The sequence below is a fragment of the Elephantulus edwardii genome, unplaced genomic scaffold (assembly GCF_000299155.1).
Source record: "Elephantulus edwardii isolate Elephantulus edwardi_28Jun2011 unplaced genomic scaffold, EleEdw1.0 scaffold00022, whole genome shotgun sequence".
NCBI classification, from domain to species: Eukaryota; Metazoa; Chordata; class Mammalia; order Macroscelidea; family Macroscelididae; genus Elephantulus; species Elephantulus edwardii.
The window spans coordinates 24820703-24827826 of record NW_006399772.1 but is presented as its reverse complement, the minus strand read 5'-3'; positions in this window follow the sequence as shown (position 1 = coordinate 24827826).

Sequence of the window (7124 nt, the reverse complement as noted above, 5' to 3'; positions counted from 1 at the left end):
CGGGGAGCGCCCGCCGCGACTCGGCCCGGCCGCCTCTGTCCGGGAGGTCGTCCGAGGAGGTGGGAGGGGCAGGAGGGGCCGCGGGCGGAGCGGACCCTCGAGGTCTGGGCGGCGGGGCCGGAGGGGACCGTGGGAAGGCTGGTCGGGGGCCGGGAGCGGCGGCGCTGCGGGACCAGGGCCGGGGCCGGAGGGGACCGTGGCCGGGGCGGCGCGGAGGCAGGAGGCGCTGGGCAGCGCGGGAGCGCAGGAGGGCGGCTGGCGGCTGGCACGCCAGTGGGTGGTCCTGCATCTCCCCAGGCTCCCCGCGCTGCGCTGCTCTTGCGAGCCAGAAATCCGGGGGAAATAAATAAATAACGGCGTGCCCGCCCTGCACTGGTCCCTGAGGCGGCTCCCCGCCGGCGCCTGGCCTTGACCTTTCTCCACCCCCGCCCCACCGCAGGCTCGCCTCGCTCCACCCCAGCCACCCACGAGCCCCGCGGGCGCACAATGTCACCCGGGAGAGCCTCCAGGTGGATGCGCCCAGCGACAGCCCGAGAGCCCTGGACGAACAAAGGGAAGGCGCTCTGGTGGCCGAGGCTGCGGTGCCCAGGGATGGAGAGGACAGGGGACCGGTGCAGCGCTTCTGCCTCGAGTCCCCGCTGGAGGCGAGCGTGGGAAAAAGGGAGGACGGCAGGAGAGCAAGCGAGCGAGGCTGGGAAGGAGGGTGAGAGGAGCGCAAGGCGCCGAATTGGTTGTCTTCTGGGGGCGCTGGGGTGGCAAGACCTGCAAAGCCCCGCGGCGGAATTTTTAAGTGCTTTCCCCTCTTTCTCGTTTTATTGGCAAAAAACCAGGGGTGAACATTGCCAGGGGTTCGTAAGTAATCTCTCCAACTTGTCGAAAAGTCAGGCGGGCCCCTGGGTCTAGGTTTTCCCACAACTCCTTTCCCTGTCCTTTGCGGATGACATGCAGGATTTGGAACCCTCTCCTGAATGCCAGCGTCCAGCGTGTGGCTGTGCGAGTGCGCGTCCTCTCCAGCCCTCTGCGCATCTCTGCGCATTTCTGCGCATCGCGAAAATGCTTGAACCGGCTCAAGGTGAGGGGGTAAGTGATTTGTCTAGAGGCCAAAAAATTGTCACTAAAATTGCCATCCGTTTTGTTTTTTCGTGTACCCAGCCCCCCAGGCGGTAGGAGATCTTTCCTAAAATTAAGCACCAAGTGTGCAATATATGTATTTTATATAGCCACTAGATGGCGTGAATGGAGAGAAGTTGAGGCTTCCCCCAAGCTTTTGATGTTTTACAAAGGTGAGGGATCAAAATGAACTGACCCAACAGAGAATTGGATCATATAAATGTCTCCAGTTCCCCTGCTGACCCTCCTCCTTTTTTAATATTTGCGAGAAAAACACAACTTAGGCTTGAGTCTGTATTTGGATGGCCCCGTGGAGTGTTCCTGAAGCTTCCCCTTGGAAAATTGAATCTACCTTATTGAATAAAAGTAGAAAACAGTAGTACTGGTAATAATGAGGCTTCACCATGTTGAATGAGATTAGCCTAATTTGGTCTGAAAACCCCCTTTCCTAGTTTTGAGTGGGCTCTCCTTGGTTTGTAAAGCGAGCCGACCAGTAGAGACGTTGACTTTCAAGCCCTAGAGAGCATAAGTCATGACCATGAGCATTAGAAGGCTGACGTGGAGGCTGAACGAGAGAAATAGATTTCAAGAGAAAACTACCCAGAAAGGAGAAAAACCAACCTTGGAAAGTACACGGTTTTCTGTAGAAATCAAAAAGTAATCTTTATGAATGTTCCTTTTACTGCACACAGAATTGCAGGGTGCTACCCTAGTGGCTACTGAAGCCAGAAGGAATGCAGCCTGCAAGTTTGAGAAGGAGAGTGTGAAGACACTGTTTATCTGTGTGTGTTAAGTGGAAATGAAGAGGGTCTGTTAACCTATCCAGCCACACCCCTTTAAAAAAAAGAGCATGATAAAAACACGTAGAAACTGAAAAAGAAACTGGTCTTCCTACCAATTCATATAAGAATCAACCCTTTTCTAATACCAAAGATAAGTCACTGCTCTGGTTCGTTGTATAGTGTGTTAGGCAGGACATCAATGGGGAACCATGAATATTTAATAAAGGCCAGTGCTGGTAAGTCACCCTGGAGAGATACAAGGTACCTAAATATAGTTCTTAAAACTTCCCTCTAGAAGACAAAATACTTACAACTATGCAAGCAGCAGCCTAAATCCACAAAAAGTCTTAAATAAGCAAGATATGACATTTGCTGATTATGGGAAAGAATTATAAGATTCCCTCTTGTACAGAGCGTGAGCTTTTTGGTATAGTGAGAAGAATGTGGCCTTAAGAGTTAAACCCGCCAAGATTCAAAGTCCAGCCCAAGAAATTCTTTATTAGCTTTGTGTCCTTATAGAGTTTCTGATTTTCTCTGATCAGAAATTGCAGCAAGTTTAACTCAAGCTTTTCAGGCCTATTGTGAGGATTAAACAGAGGAATACTTCAGAATGCCAACTTTGTACCTGGCACATGTTGTGCTATATTAATACTTTTTTACTCAAATGCAAAATGAAAATGTAATTTATTTTATCCAGCCTGGATTTAAAACTCCTTTAAATACTTCTGTAAATTTACTTTTGCCTCTGAGTCCGAACTTTCCCTTATCTGCTATGCACTTGACTGTGATTATTTTAATATTTACTCATGCATTTTATTAAATATTATAGGAAAGCTAAATTTGTGCACAGTCCCACAGAATATGATAGATATGCGCCTTGCTTGATGTTTATCCCTTTGCACTCTAATTTTAAATGTTTAGTTTGTTACATGAAAAATAAAGCCAGAACGTTTAAGATCTAATTTGTTACTTCTCTTCTCCAATTCCTGTGACATCTCTTCCCCTTTCTCCTGATGAATGAATCCCCAAGAAGAAATGTAATGCTTATCAAAGATTGTGTCCTGTTCATCACTGTTTCCTCACAAAAAAAACCAGGTACTCATTCAATGAGCCACTAACGCCTATATATTCATTATTATTAACCAATCATCACACCACAATTAGAGTTCTGTATCTCTGTCTCTCATTGGTGTTGATTCAAACAAAGCTACCAGTTGTTGTTGTTAAGTGTCGTCGAGTCATGGAGGACTCATAGCGATCCTATGAACGAAAGAACTGAACACTTGTATAACTTTCATCATTTCTCCAAGTACATAGTTTCCAAAGGCAAGCTGTTTTGGAAGTGGATGCCACTCCTGCTTCCAAACTTGTTTTAACTGGGGAGCGCCACCAAACACAGTCCACCATAAGTACCTATTATTGAAGTTGACACATCAGTGTCACAGTGTTTAGCATCACAGCAACTGCAAGTTAGCTCTATACAGGAAATGGACCGACAAGTACTATACTGCTTAGAAGAATGTTTGACCTAAAACAATGAAAACCAGGCCTGAAGACCACAGATTAAAATCACCCACCTTTGGCTTGGTAGTATAACTTTCTATCCACTTGGCCAACAGAGCTCTCTCGTTGTTGTTGTTGTTGTTGTTATTGTTGTTAAGTGCTATCGAGTAGTAGACAGCTCATAGAAACCCTATGAATGAAAGACTTGAACACTTGTAAAAACTTTCATTGTTTCTCCAAGTTCACAGAGCTACCAGAGAATCCATATTTCTATTTCTATTCATATTCATATATATATATACTGAGAGAGAGAGAGAACGCCTAAGGATGACAGAAGAAGAATAAATGCCTTTGATTTAGGTGCTAGAGAATAGTATTAAGCATGCCATGAATTGCCAAGAGAACAAACAGGTCTGTCCTGGAGGGGGTGAAATCAGGTTGTTCCTCAGAGGCAAGGATTTTGAAACTCTGACTCACATATTTTGATTATGTTGTCAGCAGGGGTCAGTCCTTGGAGAAGGACATCATGCTTGGAAGGGTGGAGGGTCAGCTCAGGAGAGGAAAACCATGGGTGAGTTGGATTGACACAGTGATTGTGGAAAAGGGTCCAATGTTTCAGAGATAGCTTGGCTAAGGATTAGGCAAGGTTCAGAGCCCTTGTTGGTAGGGTCTCTATGACTTACTGTCAACTCAGACTACTTAACAACAAAAACAACTATTAAATAGAGTTGTTATTTGCCATCAAGATGGAACTGACTCCTAGCTGACCCTCCAGAAGGTTTTCAGAGCAGTAAATAGGAGGAGCGTGCCAATCTTTTCCCTGTGAAGCTGCTGGGGGATTCAAACCTCGAATCTCACACATTTAGAATTGCAGTGCAGTATCTTCCCACCAGAGCTCCACATATATGTATGGAGAAGGGGGAAAAGAGAGAGGGAGTGAGGCTCCTGTGGAGTAGGGGAGCAGAAGGACTATAGATTTGAATCAATAATGAGAAATAGTGTCTCAAAACCCCTTCATTAAAATAGACACTCCTTACTTAGGTTCACTACAAAGAGACTCTTTTGTATTATAATATCACAATCCAGAAATAGACATTGATACAATTTACCGAACTTTATATAATGTCACCAGTTTTATACACACAATTAGTTCTATTTGCACTGCGATCCCGAATGCACGCAGTTAGACGAAGCTTTCTCCTTGAACCAGAACTTATGGAATCAGACTTTGGGGATCTGAAACTAAGACTTTTATTTGTGAAAACCATCTACTTGTGGTATTTCTGTGATAACAAATGTTGTTGGTAGGTGCCATTGAGTCAAGCACAACTCATAGTGACCCCACGAACAAAAGATCTGAACTCTGTTCTATCTTGTGCCATCCTCACACTTCATGACACACAAGAGCCCATTGCAGCAGTCACTATATCAATCTACCTGGCTGAAGGTCTTTCCCTCCTTTGCTGACCCTCCACCCTTCTCCGCATCATGTCCTTCTCAAGGAATAGCACCTCCTAGAAACATGTCCAAGGTATTGTGAGGTGACACCTCAACATTCTTGCCTCCATAGAGCACTCTGACTGCACCTTCTACAACACATATCTGTTCATTCTCTTGGCCATCCATGGGATGTTCAGTGCTCTTCTCCAACACCACAGCTCAAAGGTGTCATTTCTTTTTCTGTAATCCTTATTCATTGTCCACCTCTCAGATGTCTGACATGCAATTGGAAAGACTATGGCCTGAATCAAACACAAGATAAAGCTGTTGACAGTTTCAATCTCCTCTCCATCTATCGTGATATTGCCTTTTGGCCCAGTGGTAAGAATCTTTTGTTTTTCTGATATTGAGATACAATCTATAACAAAAGCTGAATTCCTTACTCTTCTGCAGCAAGTGCTTCAAGTCTTCCTCACTTTCAGCAAACAAGGTTGTATCATCTGCGTAACATAGCTTATTGATGAGTTTCCCTCCAATCCTGATGTCATACACCTCCTCATAGAGCCCAGCCTCTTCGATAATTTGCTTAGTATACAGATTCAAGGTCATCAATTACTCATATGCAAGTTCAAATTGAGACCAAAGAAAATGAAAATAAGTCCACAGGAAGCAAGATATGATCATGAATCTACTTGTGATAGTACATAGAAAACTGAGACAAAAGGTATATCTATAAGATATGTGCAATGGTTCTAGTTTTACCTATTACAAATAAAGCTGCTACAAACATGCATACCAACTTAAATTTAATTTCTTTGACAGCAACACCCAGGAATACATCTGAGCATGTCAACTGCCTAGTTGTTCGGCAAATTGCAGTAATCTCTTCCAGAGTGACTAATGCATTTTACATCTCATCAATAGGGTATGAGTCCTCTGGTTTCCCTGCATCAGCACCACCATTTGATGTTATCACTTTTTTTTTCCTTTTCTTATTTTAGCAGTTCTGATTTTGTAATGATAGTACATCATGGTTTAATTTGAATTTCACTAATGAAAAATTATACTGAACATATTTGTAAGTGCGTATTTGCCACCTGTATATCTTCTTCAGTGAATGTGTGCTCCTATCTCTATTTGATAATTGATTTTTTTGAAATGTTGACTTTGAGAGTTCTCTGTATATTCTGAATAATTGTTCCTTGTTAGATCTGTGCTTTAGTTTGCAAGTGTTTTCATCAAATCTCTAGCTTGTCTTTTCATTCTTTTATTTGTCCTTTTGTCATCTGCAGAACTAAAGGTTTTCATTTTTACGAAGTCTAATTCCTCAATTATTACTTTTATAGATTGTGCCTTTGGTATCAAGTCTAAAAATGAAGATTTTTGTTGCTTCTCCCCCTTTAGAGTATTACTGTTCTATGTTTTAAATTTAAGCCCTGGATCTGTTTTAAACCATTTTTTTTTATAAATTGCAAGGTTTAGTTGAGTCCCCCCCAACCCCCTTGCCTACGAATGTGCAGGCACCAGTTGTCAAAAGGTCATCCTCGCTATGTTTAATTGCTATGGCACTATTGTAAAAAATCAGTTGGACACATTTTTGGAGGTTTATTTCTCGTCAATTCTTTTCTGTTCATCTAAAAGTCTATACCTTCACTGACAGCACACAGTAGCTGTATAAAAAAAATCTTGATATCAAGTAGAGTTATTCCTTCTACTTGATAATTTTATTATAAATTTTTATTTTATTACAAATCATTCTTAGACTTGGCACCAAAAGCACAATATATGAAAGTAACAATTGGGAAATTGGACCTTATAAAACTGAAAAACTATAGCTCTGTGGATAACAAAAGAATGTCAAAAGAATGAAAAGACAAACTATATATCTGAAAATACTTGCAAACTAAAGCATTATATAAAATGAAAAAAAAATTCCTTCTAAATTATAATCTTCTAGGCTCTTGCCTTTCAATCATTTTTTAAATATATTTTTATTTTAAAGAAAGTCTATTCATGTGAAATTCTTTGCTGGGATTTTTACTATCATTTGCTTTAAACCTATCAATCAGTTTGGTGAAAATTAGTATGATCACTAATTTGGGTCTTTCAACACATGAACGTGATTTGTTTCTCTACTTTTTTAGGTCTTCTTTATTTCCTCAACATTTTGTAAACTTCGTGATCCACCTACTGTTTATATTTTGCTAAAGGCTTCATTTCCTTTGTAGCAATTGCAAATAACATTATTTTTGTTTTGTTTTTTAATTGACTGCTTCCATATGTTCATCA